The sequence below is a fragment of the Mixophyes fleayi genome, chromosome 9 (genome assembly GCF_038048845.1).
Source record: "Mixophyes fleayi isolate aMixFle1 chromosome 9, aMixFle1.hap1, whole genome shotgun sequence".
Taxonomy (NCBI): Eukaryota; Metazoa; Chordata; class Amphibia; order Anura; family Limnodynastidae; genus Mixophyes; species Mixophyes fleayi.
In genome coordinates this window covers 34,160,080-34,184,413 of record NC_134410.1, presented here as the reverse complement: position 1 = coordinate 34,184,413, position 24,334 = coordinate 34,160,080, and the positions used below count along the sequence as shown (strand labels likewise).

The 24,334-nt window shown below is 38.5% G+C and overlaps 1 protein-coding gene across 2 annotated transcripts in view; it reads left to right on the top strand.

The window, feature by feature from the left end:
• The first annotated feature begins 20,772 nt into the window (after window positions 1-20,772).
• MBNL3 (muscleblind like splicing regulator 3) overlaps window positions 20,773-24,334 on the top strand; it is a 113,480-nt gene continuing 109,918 nt past the window's right edge. For both annotated transcript variants that reach the window (XM_075187250.1, XM_075187249.1), the window contains exon 1: window positions 20,773-20,929. The gene's annotated coding sequence lies outside the window, so the exon portion shown is untranslated. The remainder of the gene's footprint in view (window positions 20,930-24,334) is intronic.

The following is a 24,334-nucleotide window of genomic DNA, read 5'->3' as shown; positions in this document are numbered from 1 at the left end:
AGGTGCAGTGACCTAGTTGTGGCTGACTTTCTTCCATGTGCTGTCCCAGTTTAATATTGACCTTGTCCTGACGTTAGTATGCCCTGACCTTTTGGAAGGTGAACAACCAAATGCCAGGAATCGCACAAACTTCTGAATTCAAACAGCCAGACCAACTTGACTCTACCTGTAGCTGAGGCACGGAGCCTAGCAAAAGGGTAGGTATTCACCAGGGATCTCCGCAAGGAAGTACGGGCTTGGATGCTATCCCTCTGCAGGCTGCGTGCTCGAAACAGGTATCTGACGTGGATGATGTGGAATACACAAATAGTGAATAGCCTGGAACTCACTGGCGTGGATGGAACAACTTGGAACATCAGGAATGCAGAGTCCAATAGAACAGAATCCGATATAATAAATGCAACCGTCATATGTGCTACTGCGCAAGCCCAAGAAATCCAAGACTGCATCTGCCATCTTATAGCCACCTTAAGAAAGAAACGGAGACTGGTATGTGTTTCATAGGGTCTGGCACATGACACTAAAGCCAGCAACCTGGTATTTCTGACTGGTTATCAACCACGGTCCTTGACTACTTGCCTGGATATATGCCTGTACTTGTTTCTAATCCTGACTGAGCCTGAGATGACCTCCTTACCTAGTTTACACATCCCTTTGTGCAGTTTTTTGTTTCTTGTTTCTTCTGTGTTTTGTTCTCCTTTGGTATCTACTGTATAATTATCTTTCTTTGGCCCTGTGCTGTATGCTCTATTGGCCTTGTCTACATCTTCCTCTTACGTGCCTACATAGAGCCTGTGGATAAACACTTAACATTCTGTGCAGAAGTCCTGGGTACAACAGAATAATAACAAAGATATAGGTGAAGCACAAGACTAGCCTGGCTTTTGTGGTTTATCTTGGGTTTCCTGTATTTCTGCATCTGATACGTTTACTTTTCTGATCTCTTTAATTTCAGAGGATGTAGCTGTAAATTAATTGTGAATAGGATTTATACTTTGCTCTTCTTGAAATAGAGTGGATCATCATAATCATTTTATATAGCACCAACAAATTCCATAGCGCTTTACAATTGGGGACAGCATAGTAATGGACAATACTGGGTAATTCAGACACACGGGGGTATTCAATTGACGGCGGGATCGCCGAAAATCCCGCGCTCGAAAAATATTACCGTTGATACGGTAATATTGCGCGTAAATACGGTAATTTACTCACTGGATTTCAGCTCGCTGAAATCCAGCGAAATATTACCGTATTAACGGTAATATTTTTCAAGTGCGGGCGTTGCGTTGATCCCGCCGTCAATTGAATACCCCCCACAGAGCGGTAAGAGGGCCCTGTTCGCAAGCTTATAATCTTTCGATCAAATAAGATTTGACATCTTGTGTATTGGATATATATCTGTTGAGCAAATTATCTTTACCACTAAGCATCAAGGCTATTCTCTTACCGGATTTTGTCAGGAGCAGGTCATGTAGATGTAGCTTATGGCTTTGATGTTGGCAGTTTCTGATTTGGCATGTTGGGAAATACTTATGAAAGTGTAGTAAAACTCGTGAGTAGCCATGACTCCAAATATGAATTTTTCTTATAGCTCCACTTTATATTTCACTTTTTTTTTTTTCTTTTTTTTTTTTAATTCCACTTTTATAAATGTGTACCACTGTCTTTCTTTATCAGAGTTGCGCCATTTGTAAAGTGCTGTGAAGGATCCTAATGTTGTATAAATGTTGATGATGATAATTTGAAAGGTATGCAGTATACCCTCAGAAAAGGCGCCAAGCCAGGTTAAAGAAGATATGTACAATTCATGATTTTAATATGCCCCTGCTTGACTAACTGTGATATGAACGCTTATTACTAGTCATATAAAACGGCAAATATGTGTTTGTGAAATCATTCATAGTATTGGCTTGATGTGGCTCAGAGGAACTCTGAAAACCTGAATCTCAATTAATGTATCCCTTTGATTGTTTCTAAACTGTTCTGTTCTACCCATGAGGTATTTATGGATAGATAACTCTAGACATGTGGTTACAGATGAGTGCCACGCACCAATTTATAACCCGGGTCGTAAAGCTAAAGTCTTTGAAAATGTCTCCTTAAGGTTACATCAATATTATTTGTAATATGCAAAAATCAGACCCCTCACATTTTTTGGTTATTCTTTGATCTCTCTAGTCATCTCAACAGGGGTGCAGAACAGCTGAGATAAGTGTGAATGAAGGGAAATAAGAACACAGGAAAATATTTTCTCTTTAAATTTACAGGAGTCATGTCTGGTATGTAAATGAAGGAAAATGTATGGCCTGCTGTGTGGAGGAAATATTTTTGTAGGACATTCTGGTGAAAAGTTAGGCCAGTGTAAAGAAAACCTGACTTGAAAGGTGTTTGAAAAGAGGTCATAAACAGCTAATTTGCATTTGTTTTTATCTTAAGCAGTGTGAATTTATTTTCTATATTAAGTTATACTTAAGTACAGGTATTTGTGGTGTTGCGAATTCATGTGTCAGACTTAGCTCGGTTTTAGAACGCTACTACATAGTTGAAGGACAGTAGATCATTTGGTTTGATAGCTGAAAGTAAATTGTGATTAGTTTAAAGAGAGAACTGAAGGCTTTCTAAGTAAGTGTCAGCACTTCACAAAAAACCTTTGTGGTGGCATATTTGGTAAGGCACACTTAATGTGTGGCATAGACAGAGAAAGTTTTAATCAATTTAAACAGACCATGTGGCTGTTTTTTATTAACCCTTTGTCACACACATGTCACGCAGGCTCAGGTGAGTGCGGGATCGTGACACTAACGTTATAAAATTAAGTGTATCACGCAAAAACCTTGATACTTACCTACCTTGCAATTGCATTTGTCCTCTGATGCATTTTACCTTATCCCATCTGACATAGTTAATGTTTGGGAAAAAATTGGCGCTGTGGGTCTAAAACTACAAATTTTGGGTTGCAGCAGTGTAGTCTCTGCACAGTGAGTTACCGCCACTGTTAACAACCACTGTGTAGCTCTGCATAAGGATTTAGCCTAATGGCTTGCTGTTAGTTGTCAGCTCTTGAGGCTTGTTTAAGGTCTATATAAGCAGCTTTCTGAGACCCACACATTGCTAATTTATTAGCATAGTCTCCATAAAGCAGTTTCTCTGAACTTGTACTCCTGACTATTGGACTTCCTTTCTGGCTTTTAACCCCTTGGCTCTGAGCATCTACTCTCCAGACTCTTAACCCCTTTGGCTCTGGACGATTACCATGCTGGATCTTTTTCCCTTGCACCCTCCTTCAACCTGAGCTCCACTACCCTATATGGAGAAAACCTCTTGCTCACTAAAAAACTGCATTTTCTCCTGCTACTGTGATCTTACAGTTGAACTCTACAAAACCTAACCGGACATCTATCTGAAATAAATCTCCTGCTCTGAGAGCCTGTGAGTCATACTTCTATAATTTACTAATATAGAGATTAAATGTTTGGGGAGTCCGGGAGACTCTCGCGAAATGCGGGAGTCTCCCGGACATTCCGGGAGAGTTGGCAAGTATGGTGCACACATGCATGCGGAATGTCCAACCCCATGCTAATGGTGCCATGCTAAGCTGTATACACTGGCCCAGCTAACTATAATAAGCTTCATACCAATGCAGTGAAGATAGTAGTATGGACAGAGTTAAAACGAATACTGCTCCTGCTGTTTCATATAGAGTTGGTTAAACAAATCAGCATGAGTTTTTCATCAAAACAACTCTTGTAAATGTTTAAATAATATAAATGTTATTGTGCAGGATTACAAAACATTGCATGCAACAGATGGCAGATAGAATCGATTACTTTGAAGGTTTTTTTGTAATGGTCAACGTTTAAGACTTAAAGTATTTAGGATATGATGCACTAATGTGAAACAGTGTTATAATCTAACTGCAAAAATAGTGCAATTCTGCAGTAAGTGTAATTATATAATCTAAATTAAGTGACGTTGGTTGGTGGGTGTGTAGTTGATGCCAATTAAGCTCACTGACGTATAGAGAGCAATTGATGTGGAGCTTAGGTGTATAGATTACTGTTTGAAATTGGTTATTCTGTTTTGTGATGGTTATTGCCATAACTATGAATAAACCAGAAGGTTTCACTGCAGAGAAGCAAATGTGGGAGCAGCTATTGGATTACTGTCCATCGTGTGTGCTTCTGAAAGACCATTTACTCTTCCCACCCAGCCATCCTGTAACTGATTTTTTGTTTAATGCAGAAAACATTTAGAACATATTTTTGCTGGCTGCATGAGGAATTTGGAGTTTTACTAAATAGTGTTCAAGTGTTTTACTTGTTGACCCGAAAAGGGGAATATTATTGGCTTAAATTTTGCTAAGGCGTCAAAAGTTTGTAAAGCTGCATTTCACTAAAGTGAGTGTTGTATGGACACAAGAGCAAGAAATTAAGCAAATGTGGTGATTAGTGATTTGATATTTTTGATGGAATATAATCCTGTACACAGTATGCTGCATAATAATGGATGAAAGAGTGATAATTATAAAGAACCCACCTATATGTTTAAATAGCTACAAGCGGAGATTAAGAACATTAGCAGGTTCTTTGCAGGATGTGGTCCAGTGGTGGTCCCATCAGTATGAAGAGAGGCTGATGCTCTTCTCTTGTGTGGGGAGCGGGCAAATTACAGCTCTGGACAGGGTGGAAACTCTGCATCAGACTTAGAAGTAGCCAGTGGTATTTGGCTGCTGCATTACGAGATAGATAGATAGATATAGATACAAATATAGATAGAGATATAAAAAAATATATATTATATAATGAGTGACCCTGAATAGTTTTTTTTTCTTTAAAAGAAAACCATTCATGTCCTATTATAAATCTGTTTCATAATAGTCCATATAATTACTCCTGTTCCTCATTCATGTTTGGCCATTCTGCATCATTCTTCCAACTAAGCTGGACATCTGAGAATCCCAGCATGAAAGTTATTGGTCTTGTTAAATGAAATCTCAACAACGTCAAGAAAAGGACACCGTGGGGGTTGGATGCTTGGACACTGCTTCTACAGGATTCCTCTACAGTTACTCTCTTAGGGAGTTTATCTATCCTATGATTAATAGAAGCTGAGTTTTTCTTTTTCTTTTTTTTTCTATTAGTTGAACAATTGGATAGCTTATTTCATTCCTGTCTGCACTTTCAATATGTCTTTCTGCAAAGTAGTGTAGTTTGTTTCATTTGGTCATCTACGTGGATGAGAAAGTGAAATCGAATAGCGGGATTTAAAATTATCTGCGTTTAACACGTTAAAAACGAGCGTTAACGTGGAAAAACTTTGTAAATATTGTTTTTGTTAAGTATATATGACAGTATTCGATGTAACCTATTGTGACCAATCAGACATTTGTTCTAGGCTTATTAAGGATAAAGACTGAGTTGCTTTGGGTTAGAGTGCACGTGCTATTATTAAAGGACCACTCCACCTAGGTAAAACCCCTTAACAGTAACAATAATTCCTGTTGGTAGTAGAAAGATGGAGGTCCATCTGGTGGGGCCTCAAACATTCTTTTATACTCTTGCTTTGTATCCCCAGCAATCTTCAGTCATTTTACCTACCAAAAACCCTTAGGATAGTGTTATTCAAAAGTGGTCAAGTGAATAGCTCTATGAGCTCTGTATGGGCTAAACGTCTTCCAAACTAGGAGGACTGAAGAATGTAAAGGTAAAATAAGGAGAAAACAGTCAGCAATATAAGTAATATAACTATGCAATAGTAGAACAGAGGCCCTGTGATTTCACCATGATGCATTTAGTCACTACTGGAAGCAGGTGAGGTACTCTGAGACTGGTTAAAATTAGGTAAGAAGGCTTCAATGTTTTTATATTTACATTTTTTTTTCTTTTCCCTCAACAAAAAGAATAATAGCCTGCGCAGTGTTGCCATGGTTCCTGGTATCATTTCAAGGGGCCCAATACTGCTGACTCCTTGAAATCATGCTAGCCTAGGGGCTTGGCTGTAGGTGACACTCTGCTCAGTTTCACCATGATTTATTAGCAAGGTTTTTCTGATCCAGACAGCATTACACATGGACCATTTGGTCATTGGTGTAGTTTTCACTACTGCAGTTACTAAATTGGTACCCTTGCCACCACAGGCACCCGCTAGGAAGGGTACCTTTGTAGTTGACACAATGCTATTTTTTATTTTATTTTTTATTTTTTTACTATCCAGTATGTAAAACTCTGGGGTTTTCTGTGCGACAGTATTTTGCTGTTTGTTTTTGAACTTTAGACTTTGAACAAATATTAATCAAACTGTAATCAAAGAAATAAACACATGACATGTCTACAGGTCAGGCCCTAAGTTATTTGCTCAGTCCTGTGGCTCAGCTCACTGCTGATGGAGTACAGTACTGTATGAGTCTCTTATAAAGTGAGGCTGAATGTAAGAAATTGATGAATGCTGTCAGGAAGTCATTAAATATGCATTATTTCATTTTTCATGGATCTCACAGTGAACATAGCTGATATACTATGCATATGTAATTAATAGAAAATGTATTTCACTGTCATTGGTGTGACACAGATAGTTTCAAGGTAAAAAATGGAATGTATTTTTCCATTTTGGACTAATAAAAAAAAATATTCTAGATTATTATAAGTTTGAAGTTTTGCATATATTACAATTAAATGCAGTACAAATTTAATTTCAATGCTTCAGGTGAAAGGGAATAGAACAAAACAAGTACTTCTAATTGTGACAATACCTTCAACCCACTTTCCACAACTTGGAGTACCACCATTATTTTGTTTCTTGGAATGCTTCCTTTTTGCTTCTTAAGATGGCAAAAGGGAAAAAAATATATAATTTTAGTGAAATGAAACTGAGTCTTGTAACATTTTAAAATAGAACCTGTCATCTTTTCTAACAATCTAATTTTTAAACTGGATATGTATTTTTAATAACAAACCCAGATTTGTCTCCCCTACCTGGGAGGGAGCAACCTCTGTTATAGTTTCCTTCTCTTGTGAGTGCTCATGAGGACAGAAGAGTTGTGATGTGGGGAGAGTTCATGCAACAGAAAATCATGTGCTTATTTTCTCATCTGCCTATATGTGTGCTCATCAACTGACCACATGGTGCAGTTGTGAACATTTGTGGAAGGAGTTCTAAAACCCTTGCAAAAGCCCTCATGTTGTGGCCTTGTGACAACATGTGAGTGTGGGAGCCCTCAGTGGCTTTAAATATCTATCGCTCTCACGCTAGGAAAGTGTGAATACTTAACCAGGATTACTAACGCCACAAGCGGAGGCGCAGAGTCTAAGATTCCATCGGTCTTCAGGGACCACAAAGGATTTTGGGCTCTACTGCAAGCTATCAATAATAAAGACAATTGATCTGAAATTCAGCGCTCAAACACAATTGCTGCAGAGTCAGATCCTCCATGACATAAGTACACAAATGTCAAATGAAATATAAATACAAAAATAAAAAAAGGATGCAACTTAGCGCTATTGGCCCCTCAAAAATATAATATCAAATATAGGTGTTAAATATACATTATAACAATGTAAATCAAACATGAAAATAACATGTATGTTCTTTTTATATTTAATATATTAGCTGAGGATATAAAGCTGTCCAATCTCTTATCTTATGACAAATTCCTCTCCCAAAGTAATGAAACTTACAGAATGAATTCTGTCTATGTTCACGTAGCAAGTACTTGTGATGTACGTCCAGAAAAGAGTCTGCACCGCTTAGTCACCGATGACATGTAATGAGAGAAAAACTTCTAGTGCAATACGTTTTCTAAAATCACTCGTATTTGTTTGCAAAAATTAAATCAATAAAATCGTCACCTAAAATAACGGATAGCTGTTGCTTGTACCAGATAGCAGAAGGAAAAGTGCATGTAGAAATGGAGATGTGAATCCAAATTTTCAAAACGATTCCTCTGTAACAGATGTAAACATCCAGAGTAAGCAAGTAGTGATCCGATATCACCAACGCGTTTCGACTGAGTGTCTTTTTCAAGGTGATGTGACAGAGCTTCCTGGGGTTCTATTTGTACTTCCATTTCCCAATCATGTGACCAATTTGTTTTTAGGATGGTATTCTAAACACAGTTCTTAATACAGTTTCATTCAAATAGAGATGACTTATGAATGAAACATCAGCATATCATTATAATGTGAAGAGAGATCAGTGAATAAGTCGAGAAAGTGATGCGTCCCACGGCTGTATGTTACCAAATCAAACCTCATTCTAAACACGCCAACATCGATTCATTAAAATTGACAATCAGATGTAAAATACTATCCTCTCTCCACAACACAAGGTATATTCAACTGATATTAAAGTGTGGAAAGAGGCATTCAATTGTATATGTGATATTTTATAACTCAATAAAAATTGAATATTAAAAAAAAAGAGTGTGGAAAGAGATCAATAGATGAACAATTAGATTGAGTCGGACGTGCGTGCCATGGCTGTAAATTGCCGACTCAAGCCTCATTTTTAAGCACATCAATACTGATTTGACTGACATAGTATACATCACTCCACATAACAGATATAAAATAAGTAGTATGTTATACATCGAGATGGGATAAATGCAATGGATAATAATATAACAAATAATTAGCATCTTTACACATCACAATAAATATATAAAGTGATAATAAATTAAATTTTACATCCAAATGGATATAATACCAATGGCATAAACAAAATAAATAATAATTCCATCTTCTGTTCTTTCAAGAAAACATTGCTCCAAACGAGAAAAAGAAAAAAAATATATTGGTGAGCAGTAATTATTCTGAAAAAAACATTTCAACTCAAAGGCATTAAATAATTTTGTTTAAAAATCCAAAACCTCTCCTTTTTCGATAAGATATTATCCAAAATCTCTATTTTTCCAATTTCCTTTAATTAGATCTATACCTAAAAAGTTTTTAATACTCGACACAGAGCAATTATGGTGGGTTTTGAAATGTTTGGAAACAGCATGTAGTTCACATGCCATCTTAATGTTCTGAAGATGTTCATATAATCGTTTCTTTAAAAGGCGAGAGGTTTTACCCACATAAAGCATACCACATTAGCTATGTCATTTATTTAATAGAATGCCAGAGTTGCATGTGATGAAATGATTTATCTTAACTTGTTGATTATGGACTTTAAACGCTACAATCTTACTATGTGTATTTCGTACACTTTTGCAAGCTGTACATATCCCACATCTATAAAATCCCTTGGATCGAATCTTCCCTACTGATTGGCAATCCACTATTGGTCCCCTTACTTATTTATCCTTCAGATTTTCTTCACGTCTATATACAAAATGTGGTTTAGGGGGGAGTATTGTTGACAAATATTTCTCTTTAAGAAAATAATTAACAAGCATTGGCATTGTTAAATTAAATAATTTAGATGTTCTATTGTATTGAGTAACTACAGCCATGTTGGGACATTTAACATCCTCAACAGGCTTCTTTCATTGGGCATAATGTCCTTTCTATCAATATTCTTAGTTCTTTCCCTAGCTTTATTGAGAATAGTTTCCTCATATCCCCTCTTTTTGAAATTATTATACATATCTGTCATCTGTAGTTCAAAAATATTCTTCAAACAATTTCTCTTCAGATGAAGAAATTGGCTAAAAGGAACACCCTTAAGCCAATTATTATGATGGTAACTGCTGCGCAAAATATAGGAATTAGTATCTGTTGTTTTGCGGTAGCACTTTGTGTGGCTAAACATATCTTTAATGTAAATATCCAATTAAAGAAAATGCACAGAGGACTTAGTTATATCAAATGTATATTTAATGTTCCATCGATTTTGATATTTAAACTGAAGCAGAAAATATCCAGAGAGAATCTCTCACTTCCAAACAAAGAAGATATTGTCTATATAACGTATCCAGGATACCAGGCTCGCCCCCCAGTCTATCCATAATATATTGATCTTCCCAATAGGCCATAAAGAAGTTAGCATAACTTGGGGCGAATCTGGTACCCATTGCTGTTCCTACATTTTGTATGTAATAATCTCCCTTATAGTAAAAGTAATTATTATGCAGTATGAAACAAATGCCCTCTATCAGAAAATCTTTTAGAGCCTTATTCCTATCAGTTTTGTTCCAAAAAAAATCCTGAAATGATTCAGGGTACAAAGTCCACCCAATTATCTTGATTTGCTGAGACATATATTCGCAAGAAGGTTTCCAGATCCAGGTTGACTCTGTCTTTCCAGTTGATTGAGGGTGGTAGGCCGTAGAGAAACTGAGTACATCTCGATCAGAGACGACTTAACTAGGACATGCAGATGAAGTTTTTCTATAGGAGTAGTTTTTCATGAGTACCCGGCGCAGGAGCAGCGGACAGGCCCGCAATAGAAAAAAAATGAGCTTTAGATAAGCAATTAATCACAACCCAGGGTGTCAAAACCCTCGCCAGACAGTCTGTAATGAAATCCATTGAAATAGTCGTAGAGGAAGTAATGGCCCCTGAGAGACCTATAGGGGTATTTTTGTTGAGCACAGCATAGGCAAGCTGCAACTATTTCCTTTACATATACATAGTGGCAGAGTGAGGGCCACCAATAATCTTTGGAAATGGGTTATTGGATCTTTCTGACTCGTGCGTGGCCAGTAAAGTGAGAGCGGTATGAGCCCAATATAGTAGACTATAACCTTCATTATAATGAAACATTAAGTATAGTGCTATTTGGAGATTACAGACAGAAGATTTGGCCACCGCAGAATTTTGTATATGGTGAGAGATAAATTGCTTTCCTGGAGGGACATAAGGGTGGGCTAAAAACTGCAAACATGGAGAGCTGAAGATTGCAGTGTTGGAGAATTGGGATTAATCACAACTGTGTCGAGAGTTGTCTTTTCATGAGCTGCAATAAAGCCACTACAGATAAATACTATTGTGAATTACTTAAGTGGAAATATGTGAACTCTCCCTGGATACAGTCTATTGCAGTATAATTTGTTATCAAAGTGTGAAGTATGTATATTTCTGGATATTATTGGATCTTGTGAGAATGGTACACATGTAATTATATTAGGCATTCACACACTATTGCATGGAAGTTGTTGTATGCCTGAGGGCATGGATGTATACATGTGATAACTGAAGCACTGAGATATACAAGTGGCAATTTTCAGTATTAAGGCTTTCTGTGGGTAATAGGCCTATTATGGATGTGTAATTCAGTAATGCCTGTTTATTATGATAAGATGCTTTTATATTTAGCAGTTGGTGATTTATCAGGCACGCTGAGCATATGTTATATTGCATTGATTATTTTATTTCTATTACTATTGGTTTAATGAAATACTTTTTTTTTTCAATTCATCAGAGCTCTCATCATTTTGTTTTGTAATTTGTTTTTTTCTTGTAGTAATTTCAGTGATTACTACCTTGAGACCTGCATATATATTGGGCATTGTTTCATAGCTTTTAATCATAGTTTCCGCTCTAGCACTTGATACATTTTCTAAATCCGATCTAGTAGTTCCACCCTTTGATTTCCACTTTTTTCACATTTCCACTATAGACCAATTCTCCGCTTTTTTTTTTTTGTTTTTTTTGTGCCAGGTTGGAAGGTTATTACTAAATTAAAATGGGAGTAGAATAATGCCCACCTAGCCGGACTAGTGTTATGTATGTCTAGTCGCTATTCAGTGAAGATTGTCCACTTCAAATAGTGTGGTTCCAACTCCCAATGCGGTTTAATAGCAAAAAGTAGCAGAGTAACAATTCAATAAAATAAGTACGATTACATACGCAGGCGCCCTGGATCCAGCATACAGTCATTCAGTCCTGAAGTCTGTGGTCAAGAAGACTGACTGTTGGCCCCAGAACTCCTGCTTATATACAGTTGTGATACATTGAAAACAATAGACATGATTTGGCGTGTTTCCATTGGTTCAGGCTTCAGTCCAGTATAATGCAGGTCATTGGTCAGTTCAAACGATGCCCTCCAAGGGTGTGGGTCAGCTCTCCAACAGATGCTTACTAATCTTCCCGCCGAAAGCTGGTTCAAACTGGTCTATTTGCATTATACACACAATATCATTCTGATCATTTATTCCCCATAATCGATAACTTGCGTACGCCAGGTGCGATCTCTTAGCAGGATAGAACTGGACGTCTGAGGATAAATAGGGGATTAGAATGACACTAGACATATGTGTCCTGTTTTCTGAACCTTGGATATCACTGGAGTTAATTTAACATTATTATATTTAACTATAAAGTCTGCTACATTTGATTATAAATGACTGTGTTGGAACTTTTTTTAAGGTAAACTAATTATAAGTGAATGTGTGTACAAGTGTTCGCACGTGTTGTGGTTAAAATATGCTCCTCCGTGCCGTAGCATGCCATTCGCATATTTTCAGATAAAGACAATCAGATTGATAGATATTAATTTGAAATTACTATATTCAATTATTTGATTTCGACACTAGGAATAAGGTACTGAACTGGCTATAAATACTGTTCTTATGATATTTGTAACAGTAACCAGAAAGATTGCTCCCTCTAAAAAAATGTCTCCATTCTTCCAACACTAGTTTAATGGCTAATAATTCTTTGTCTCTTATAGCATAAATCTTTCAAGCAGGTAGAAACCTATGGGAGTAAAACCTACAAGGATGAAGCTTTCCTGTGGACGAACGTTGAAACAGGATAGCACCCACTCCTGCAAGCGGAGCATCAACCTCAAGAAAGAATGGTAGCAGAATGTCGGGCTGATTGAATATTGGAGCTGAAATAAGAGTCTGTTTGAAAAGGTGAGAAGCTTCTGAAGTCTCCTGAGGCATTCGTCGGTATTAGAATTATTCCAAATCACAGCAATGAGAGGAACAGCTAGAGTAGAATATACTCAAAAATCTACGATAATTTGTGTTTCCTAAGAAACGCTGTAACGCCTTGTGACCAACAATCACTTTTACTTTTCCTGCATCCATCCGAATGCTGGGGCCAGAGACAATGTATCCAAGAAAGGGAAAACCATGTTGCTCAGACACATTTCCCGAATCTATAAAACATAATGAGATCAGAGCTGGGTGATAATTTCTGCAATGTGCCTCCTATGGGCTTCAATTTAACTGTAGAAAATTAAGATGTCTTCAGGTTTATGACCACAATTGATAAGTCTAGAAAAATTTAATTGATATATATTTGAAAAACAGCTGGAACATTGCATGACTGAATACTTAGTTGCCTTCCCAGGGATTGAAGGCAGTTCTCCATTTATGCCTTACACTTATCAAATTATAAGCTCCACAGTGATCCCACTTAGTGAACATAGAAGCGCCTGGATGCGGTCGAATTATTCAGAGATCAAAGGTAGTATGTAGTGATTGTTCACCATGACGGCGTTGAGACAACGGTACTCTATACACGGGAGCAATCATCCATGTTTCTTTTTAACCAAAAAGCCTGCCCCAGCTGAAGAACAATATTTTTGTGTAAATCCCCGTTACTCTTTGGTGTAATCGGACATTGCTTGGGACTCCGATAGGAAGTACATATGCTGTGATGAGATTTGCCAGGAAAAAGTTCAATAGGATGGTCTCGCTCAATATGTGGAATTATCATTAATGACAATGGGGACACCAAGCTAAAATATGTGTTGTGCCCCAATTCAGTATTGGATTGTTTAACTGAAGCCAGGGAAGACCCAGAGCCAATGGATTAATGGCCCAAGGAATAACATTAAGAGAAATTAGCTCTTTATGTAGGACTCCTACTTGTAAGGTCAGATCAGTAGTCTGAAACTAAATTGTGGCATTTGTTATCTTGTTACTATCAATGGCAGTCAGTCAGGAAAAAAAGGAACATCCAGACGCAAAATGTGTGAATTGAAGCAGATAAAGAGATATAATCCTTGTAATATAGCAGGATAATGATTGTAGAAAAAATAGTGTTGGAGACAGAGGAGGGGGAGTATAGGAGTGGACATTGTCTCTACTGTATAGTACAGTTAGTTTCTGACATGTATCGGATTCTTGTGACAGAAAGCCTGACTTGGCACAGTATAGCCATAGGTTGTTTTTAATTCTTCTGTAGCGTTCCTCCAAGGAGAGACTTGAAAGCCCTACTTGTACGGACTTTTCCTGAGGAACCACGGGCACTTGAAAATGAGATGCCAGTTTGATGCTGGAATGGCAGTACTGTTCTTTCTCCTGTGTTCTATGAACCAAATGCCCTCTCTGTTACAAGGAGAGATTAGAGAAATTTGTCTAAAGAAGATGGTAGTTCCTGGGGGGAATGTTTGTCCTTGATACAAAGTCTTTGCCAAAACTGCCACTAAGGCCTCATTGTTCCACTGTAACTCTAAATCAAGAGTACAGAACTGTATTACATACAGACCCAGACTTTGTGAGCCTAGGCTGCTAGAAGCAGTAAAATTAGCACATCAAGGATCGTAGAATATTCTCCAAGAAGTCTTATGGAAAGAGATGTTATGCAAAAGGGGATTGTTGCATTCCCAGAACGACAAGGCCCAGTGTAGTGCTTGATCGGTCAAAAGTGAGATAATAAAAGCCACTTTGGCTTTTTTGGAAGATAAATTGGGAATCCACAGCTGAGACAGCTACCTATGTAGTGGAAGCAAGGTGCAGAAGGAGAGGCCGAATTGGCCAAGGTACTCTGGAAGGTGTCAACATGAGTGGGGAGACATTACAAATACTCCTTTTAAGTTGGTTCTGATTTGTTTGTAGACTCTTTCTACAAGATGTAAGAGGACTCAAGAAGAAGGATTATCGGCAAGATACATTTAGTGGACAGAGCATACCATCACTCTCACCCTAGGAAAGTATGCATCCCTAACTGTGATCCAGGATTCGCACAAGAATAGGTGTGGAATCTAACAAGCCACCGGTCTACACCTGGAACCACTGCATAGGTGCTTGGGCTCTGCTGCAAGGTTACATGCTGGTTGCAGCCTTCTGCCCTGGTTCCAAGTGTGACAGGTTGGTACACAAAAGCCAATAACAATGTCTGGACAAGCCTTGTAGTTAAAGAACTGGTGGAGATGGTACAAAATCAGAAGGCAAGGAATGGTCAGGGCTATCTGAGGTCGAAGCAACAAGCAGAGGTTCAAGAATCGGAAACAAACTGGAGAAAGGGTACATAGGAAATCCCATGGAAAAAAATCACGAGGAAAGCTGAGGTAAAGGAGAACTAATACTCTGTCATCATACTGTGCATGAAGCTGGGTTAAATTGTGTAAGCATTTTAATTAGGTGGTTAATGTGACAGAGGTCACAAGACTGCAGGTAAGAGTGGGTTTTCTCGCCTGACACTAGGAGAGCAGAGCTTGGGAGAGAAGAATCAGAAGATAGGGCAGCATGGTGGTTTAGTGGTTAACACTTCTGCCTCACAGCACTGGGGTCCTGAGTTTGATTCCCGACCATGACCTATGTGGAGTTTGCATGTTCTCCCGGTGTTTGCATAGGTTCCCTCTGAGTGCTCCGGTTTCCTCCCACAATCCAAAAACATACTCGTAGGTTAATTGGCTGCTATCAAAAATTGTCCCTAGTCTGTCTATCTGTGTGTATGTTGGGGAATTTAGACTGTAAGCTCTATTGGGGGAGGGACTGATGCGAGTGTGTTCCCTGTGGAGCGCTACAAAATTAATGACGCTATATAAATGATATGAGCATCGGACGCCAGGTCCGGTGCTTGTGTTGTCAATGCAACACACCAACTAAGCACATCGCTACTCGCGTATATGAGATATGATTAAGTGTAATGAGGTGAGCGTGTAGTTTATTGTAGAGAAGATGGTTTGAAAAATGTGAATTGGTGTATTACTTAGCATAATGTTTTTGCCCCTCTGAACTGTCTTTGCTATTTTGACAACTCATGGGTACTTTCACTCTGGAAGTCTGGTGAATATAACTGCTATGTGCTAGAAACTGCTATCAGTACTAGATAGTTCATTGTGATTTTTCTTCCTTGGTTGTCTAGTGCAGATGAAGTGAGTGCAGATCTTTCAATGTAGGGCGGGTAGTTCAAATGAAAATCAATTACCCACCCAACCATTAATTTTTTATTTTACACTTTTGTTCAATTCAAAACATAGTAGAACAAGTACAGTGAGAGAAAACATTATGACATAAATAAATAGTGGTTGCACGTTAACAGGCTTAAATATAAGACAGCGTTTTTTCTGATAATATCGTAAAGGAGGAGAGGTTAAAGGGGGAGTCTGGAAGAAAGGGGAAGGAAGATGTACAAGGTGGGGGGGGGGATAGTGATGGGCAAGGCTAGAAGTTTGCATTTACATGCTACCTGAAATTGGGAAGCCGAGTAGTCTGTACCATGGGGTCCAAGTCTCTTGAAATTTGAGGAGAGTCGTTAAGGAGGTTAGTGATTTATTCCATGGATGAAGTGTTGCATAATCTGTTTATCAATTCTGGTTTGGTAGGGGGAAGTGTCTTTTTTTTTTTTTGCTATCAGTAGTTTACAAGCTTGGCTAACCTGGAGGTTCAGACGGTCCATTGGTTTACTTATAGATGGGCGGCTTTGTTGAGCAAAAAAATTGCGGGGTCTCTGGGGATATGAATAGCTGTGAGAAGGGTCAGTGCTGTGTTCCATAGTGGTTGGATAATGGGATAGTCCCATCAGATGTGTAGGTGAGTACCCTTTCCGCCACAGCCTCGCCAGCATCTGTCTGATGATGGGAAAATGCAGTGAAGTTTAGTTATCACTAGGCATCATCTCGAATATATTTTATAGGCCGTTTCTGTGACACTCGCATTGATGTATGCCTTGGCCACTCGTTTCTGAAATGCTGACTATCCCTCGCTATCCAGGGTCAGCCCAAGGCCCCCCTCCCATGCCTCTTCCTGGGGGTCCAAAGGAGTTTGAGGAGGAAGCGGTATAGAATTGAGATATTTCCTCTACGCCCCACCGAATAAATAGTTACGCTCGAAGGGGGGAATTCAATTGGCTGCGTTACTGTAAAAAGTAACGTGGCCTACGCACTATTACCGTTACCTTAATACTGCCAGAGTATTACTTCATATCCAGCTCTAGCACCTGCATTGCTTCTTACCAGTCTTCTGGTTTGGACTCAGCTCAGCTTGTCTATTCTTCTGGTTCCTCTTTTGCCTTCTGTGTTTTCTACTGACCTGGCTTGTTATACTATTCTTTGGATTCTGATTTGGACCCAGTCAGATACCTGTTACCGATCTGGTGTTTCACTACTCTCTTTACTGCCCACCTCACCAGCAACTGACATCGAGGTCCACAACCTGCACGCTCCTTGCAGCTGCGGCCATACTCCCTTGTTGGGGGGGTCCCTAGTGAAAGCCATGCTGGACTCAATGATAGGGGATCTCAGTTTGTTGCTCAATTCTGGAAACCTTTCTGTTCTCTGCTGGGTATTAATCAAAGCTAATCCTTGTCTTATCACCCTCAGTGTAATGGTCATACTGAAAGCGTAAACCAGTCCTTGCAATGGTACCTGTGATGCTATATTTCTGAATTTCACACTAATTAGTTTGAATATATACAGGGGGGGTGAATTCACTTATAGTAAGTCATATCATTGCTCTTCAAATACCCCTCCATTGTTTGGTGTGTATGGTCAGCATTCTAGGGCCAGTTCTCATCTAATGAATGCCCACTAACCTTCCTGAAATTGTAAATACCTTTTTGTTTAAAATCCATCAGGAGGATGGTCCATACATCTCCGAATGTATTGCGGGTGAGCACTTCAGGGCATATACTTTTAAAGCAGGTGATAGGGTCTGGTTATTTACACAAAATATCGGTCTTCGGCATCCTTTGAGGAAACTTGAACCCAGTTATTGGCTCGTACAAGGTCATCAATAAGGAAAACCCTGTTGCCTTCCGTTTTGATCTTCCAAGATCATTAAGAACTCCCTTAAGATTTTATTCTAAAAATTTGGGTCTGGTCTCAATGCTAAATCTCCTGTATTCATCGGTGGGCACCAAGAGTACTGATTCTTCCATCCTGGCTGGTTGCTATGCAACCCGGGATGCTTCTTTCAGCTGCTTTTGCAGCCATGTGATATTCTCCTATCACTGCAGAGAGGCTAGTTTCTGGTGAAGCCCTGTGATTGGCCTCCGGCTCTATAAATGCCATGGAGGGCTTAACCTCCCTCCTGGTGATAGTCTGTTTGTCTGCTGCATTCGTGAAGCCTGCTAGTTTGCTGATTGTTCTACTACTGACTACCTGCTGCCTGACCTTGCTTTGTTCCTAGATTTCACTGACTGCTGCCCGTCTTTTGGCTCTGTTACCGGACCTCCTTGTTCGCTGCCCGCCAGGACCTCTGGTTTGTCTCTGGTTATCTTCGCTTCCTGCCTCTACCATTTGCATTCTATCTATTTATTCTTCCGTGTACCATCAGCTGTTCATTGAAGTCCATCAGTTTACTTCCAGTTTCTATACCCCTTTGCTACCTGGCACTTCAATATCCATTTATACTACTCTGAGCTTGTCCTGGGGGCATGCAAGTACCTTTTGAGAATATTGCTCTTTACAGGAAAGGGGGCTTGCGGTAGGTGTACATCTTACACACTTTATTCTAGGACTTTATCTGCTGTCCAGCAGGAGCCATTACATAGAGAACATTTGAGGCTGGTGGTCTTTATAAGGTTAAAGAACAAATTCCTATATGGCGTCTAAATTCCATTTCTAACTTTCATATATAGGGTACATTGTCCATTGCAGAATACTTGCATACTGCAGAACAAATGTGTATGGAAACGTTACTTTTAAGTTACTTTAATTTCCATGCAATATTGCAGAGTTGCTTAAGGATCCTTGTGGGTCAGGTTAATTCTTTTGTTAATAGTGATATTTGAAAGTACTTTGGGGTCCCCCTGACATTTGGTCACTTCAGTATTAGTACTTTGAACATCTGATCACGAGCCTCCCTAATCCTTTCTGAGCCCTGAAAGACATAGGGATCTGGCACCAAGCTTGAAATGAGAGTTCTCTAACGATGGGAACAGAGTTGTGGCTGTCCATCAAAGAACCAACTGTAATTTCTGGAGCTGTATCATTTCCTCTGGCACTCTACAATTACTACAGAGGCTGACCAGCAGATGTCATCTTTATTTATTATTATTATTATTATTATTATTATATTTAATTTATAAGCTGCTACAAAGGATCTGTAGCATGCTACTGAGTGGATACAGTGAAATGGTACACTATAATATAGGCAAAACAGTAAAATGCACAGCAAACAAATAGCCATACCAGAAGCAATGGGGTGCTAGGCAGGGAATAGTCTTAGTATGAATTGAGGAAAGGGGTATGAGAGGTGAGGAACAGATCAGCACAGACTTAACCTGTATTCTTCCAATTTAATTGAACAAAAGGCAGTGATTTTAGAGGAGAAGATTTTAAATAATTTTGATGTGGAAAAGTCCTTCAATGAAAATTATACATTTATCTTGGGATTAGCAAAGTACGATAATTGAAATGAGATACAATATCACTTTAAACATAACCTATTGTTTCTTATGTTAGCTAATATTATTTATAGTTTATTATTAATATAGCATATAGCTCCAAACTTATTATGCAGTGCTGTACAGTGAATATGTAATCATTCCCACCAGTCCAATGCCCCATTGGTGCTTACAATGTAAACACACACACACACACACACACACACACACACGTGTCCATGTTGACAGAAGCCATTTAACCTACTTGTGTGGGTTTCCTCCCACAAAAACAAACTAACACTGGGAGAACAGACAAACTCCACACAGATAGGGCTCTGGTCAGACTCAAAACCATAACCCCAGTGCTGTGAGACAGCAATGCTAACCACTGTGCTGCCTGAGTGTACTTCGCTTCTGTCCAGGGCTTTTAAAAGTTAAGAACCATTGCAGTAGTGTTTGCTGATTCCTCATGTTACAGTGTTACTCTGTATTTTGGCACTGTGGGAGTTAATGTTGCCTCCATGCTGGACATTAGAAACTATGTTCTATTAAAGGTCATACAGTTTGTCCAATGTATTTATTTAGCATGCTCCCTGCTGGCGGGTAATGCGAGGACAAGGTGACACAGCACGATTGTATACCCCTTCCTGTATGGCAAGGATGTCAATTTAGCAACAATGTAATTTCTGCTGTGTTACATCTTGCAGTTTAAATGCTTAGAATGTTGCTTCTGTCTCTTAAGGAAAGGAAGTACATGTATCTTTTTTTTTTTTCTTCCACTAGTCATTTTTCATATACCACTGTAACACAGGCAGCCTGCAGGTTTCATATTAACTAGTGGATTTGCTTGCACTAATTGCTTCCAGTCACCTTTTATTGTACTGGTGGATTTATTGTGCAGATCTACTGTAGGTTTTAGCTATGTTGCTATGGTAGCAGCCAGCCAGAGCTACAGAATACGACACAGCTCCCAAAGGCCATTAGGTGCTCTGTTTTGCGGAATGTACCAAGTCAGCAAAGAAGAGGGAGACAGGAAATGGCTTATATTATGACTGTACAGATTCAGCTGCAGCAAAGTGATTTTGCAAACTACTACACAGTACATCTATAAGGATTTAAACTGTGAAAATTATCCATCCACCCTATACTGTCCAAAATGTATGTTCTCTTCAGTATGCTGCTTAAGAATGAGCTTTCTCTCTGCCTGGTTGACATTTCACACCCCACAGCTGCATAGTTTCCTCCCAGATGCACGTCCCAGCAATGAAGTTATGTACGTGGGGCGTGCTTTAATTTCGTTATGCCTAGTGATTTCAAGAGCCAGGCTTTAAAATGGCGGCATTCATTATACACCCATGCTAAAGCCTCACCCAGCATTCTGTCTGTCTCGCTTAGTGCTGCTTCTGCTTTTTCCATATGGCATTCTGCAGCTGAGGATTGGATCTTCTGGGGTTGCTGGATAAGCATATAAGCATAAGGTAAGCCAGTCCCTAATTTCGTACAATAAGCATGACACCAGCTTTTGAGCCTTTTTGAAGGAAGCATGAGTTCAGGATTGCAGCGCAGACGTTCCACAGATATTCCAGAGGTTCGCTCTGGTGTACAGGGTGTGAGACCAGCATGTTGCATGTGCAGATACATTGCCTGATGTAGTGTGACATGCTGGCAGAGACTAGTATGGAGCTCTCTCTGCATAATTTGGAAACTGGCTTATCCTAAAATACAGGTTTACTAGGTTGCTGTTGGTCTATAAATGTTTTTACTGCCACCGATTCTGCACAGCTCCACAAGCTGTTAGTTCATGTTTAATATTTGTATCAAGCAATAAATAGAGAACAGTGTTTGTTTAATTTTGTTGTTTTTAGATGTGACATGTAGTTTCACACTTATTCTGTTGTAGTAAGCAAACAAATCTTATTTCTGTGCATTATGACCCTTGATGCATTGCGGTATTTGCCAAATCGGACCCATCCGTTCTATCTCGTTAATTTTAGTAGTCTTCCTCTACCTTAATTCTACCTATAGGCTATAGTGTGCAGCATACATACATATTTTTTATGCATGATTATGTTTTATATAAATATATCTACATACTTATCTATGGGCATATACGTATGTGTGTGTATAATATATATAATATAGCTACGCATTTGTCCTTTCTGTCAACGTTTTAAACTTATTAACTGTTTCAACAGTTTACCTGACAAATATTACAGAACATGATATTGTAGAATATTAGTGGTAATTTTGCATTTACCTTGACTTTAAAATGATCTATGGAAAGTACATAACTGATCACTTTTGGGGGATTTTTTTTCCCCCCTGAATTTTATGCATAGTTTGAGCGTGCATGCGCAGTGTGACAGGACTCACATCTGCACTGTATTCTGCCTGGAAACAAAGAATGGGATCATGGCTAAGGTGAAGCTTGCATTGATTTAACCCTTGTAGCTGATTTAGTCCTGTGCTGAGTGTTGCAGAGCCTTGCTGGTGCAGACCTCTGCAGGTGTGGAGGTATCATATCCCGGTCACATTTGTTTGCAATAAGTCAGTAGCTTATTTTTAAATCATTAATCGTACCATCTAAAGCATCATTATTTGCCATGTGCTTTATTATAGCATATTACACAGAACCATTCTAGCTTGGTCTGTTAGTTGTTAGATCTTTTTTTTTTTTTTTGGTTAAAAAGTGCTTCGTCTTTTTGCAAGAACCCATTTTATACAAACCGTTCTCCGTAGGAGCAAACTCCCAGGAACTAAAATTGCAGATTAAATGTGAGACCTTGACTTCTAAATTTCAAAAACTTTGTCTTTTCGCTTTTGGAGTTCCTAATTAGAATATACTACTTTAAGTATGAATTTATTTTGATAAATGTGCAGGCGCTGAGTTCAGCTGACCATTTTAGAGCTACGTGTAAAAGAGTTTACAGTCCAATTAACCCTTTGTGCGTGAAACATATGGCTAAATATATTGCAGATTACTCTGGTAGCGATTTATTCTGCGTATTTTACACATTTTATATGTAATTGGGCATTTTCTGAAACTGAAAAGGTTACTGTTTTCTCTTCTTTGCTGAATCATTCTAAGCGTGTGCTTTTTTTTTTCTTTTTTCTTAACAAGTATCCCATGTTGCTTATCTAGGGTCTGTTATTCCATTATAACTTTCTTATTGCAGAATTAAATATTTCTGCCATTTGGTTTTATCTGTATTTCATTAGGTGTGTAACGTGCATGTTGTAGTGATTACATTCATCAACCATATGTGATTATTGTACACACGCAAATGTTCCACTTTAAAATAATTTGAATGTTCTTGTATAATAGCTAAAGAACTATATGTCAGGGATATAAGCACATTTTTCTTGCATGTATAGCGTTGACACTTTGCACATGTGAAGTTATAGTTAACATAAATCTTAGTTCTTTTTAAGAACAAATGCCACACCTCTTTTCAATGAGACTGTATGATATAAGAGCACTGTCTATAATAAGTCTTAGGATCTACATTATAGTTAGCAACTTTGAATACACTATACCTGGTAATATTTTGCACTTCTCACCAAATGTAATGCATAATGCAAGGTATCCTTTAATAGTACGATTAGCTATTATAATGTTATAAAGGCCACATGACCAGCAGTATAGTCATTCTTTGACTGTCACTGTGAATGTAAGTATCACAATTGGCATGACTTGCTCAAGGTAAGACCTTCACCCTTCTACAGAACCCAGCTCTGGGTATGACAAATCCCCTGCATTGACAAATCGCAGCAAATTATCTGCCATGCATTTGGCAAAAACCTTGTCTCGGATCCAGGTATCCAGATTTCTCACGGTCTAAAGATACGTCTCCCTGCCTGTAAACGTCAAGTCTCGGCTTGAAAGTTAACATTTCATGTTCGAGACTCCTCCTAAGATGCTACTGCAGTGTTTTCTAAGTAGAGCAGAGAGAAAAGACACTCACCTTGTACCTGTGTAAGTAAATCCCTGTTCATAGAAATAAGAGACCTTTAATCTTGTTTGCTAGCCTCAGCATTTTTTTACATGTAAGTTTTTGATGGATCATTTTGAACAGTTCTTATTTCTGCAGTAACTTAAGTTCTAGAATGCACGCTCATCTTGATACATGTCAGGTTTATAAAATAATGTGTACTTGCTAGAGTTTAGGACATATAAAAGACGGCAACGGACATGCATTTATTATTCACAATTTTGTGCATGTGATGAAATAAATTTTAATATAATTTTCAGGGAAACTTTGCTCCTAGCGAGTACATTTGTGTACGTCCTTAACGGACATAGAACCATCCACAATATGACCACGTAGCCAAAATACAATGTTATTATCTTACAAAAATTCTATAAATATTACATTACATAATACAATGCAGAAGAACACGTACTGAGTATGGATAGTGAGTGTTCAGTATGAAAAAGTGAAATTGTCAAGGATTAAAAATAAAAATAATGAAAATAAAAGGGTAAAGGTTTAAAATCCGATACTGTCCACAGAAATCCGAACCCGTTGGCAATTTTTGACAATAATGTTACCAGTAAGAGCTGTACATACAGCTGTGCCGTACAGTCATTTGTAGGAGTCTGATTTCTCCAAAAGTTCTTCTGTGCCAGACTGAGGCAGGTTTTCTACATACCCAGACTGTGTTTCCTATGAGCACAATAACAAGAATCTGCTGTTGTAAGTGGACAGAAATGTCTTTTAAATGAGACGTACAGACGGTTTCTTTTTATCTATACCCCCATTGATAATAAGACGCACTATCATTTTATTTGCAATTTCCCCCCACTGTTGTCTTAGTGTTAAAACATTTAAATGCATAAACTTCTCTGCTCCACTAAGGGGTAATGGTTTTGTAAAGTGCAG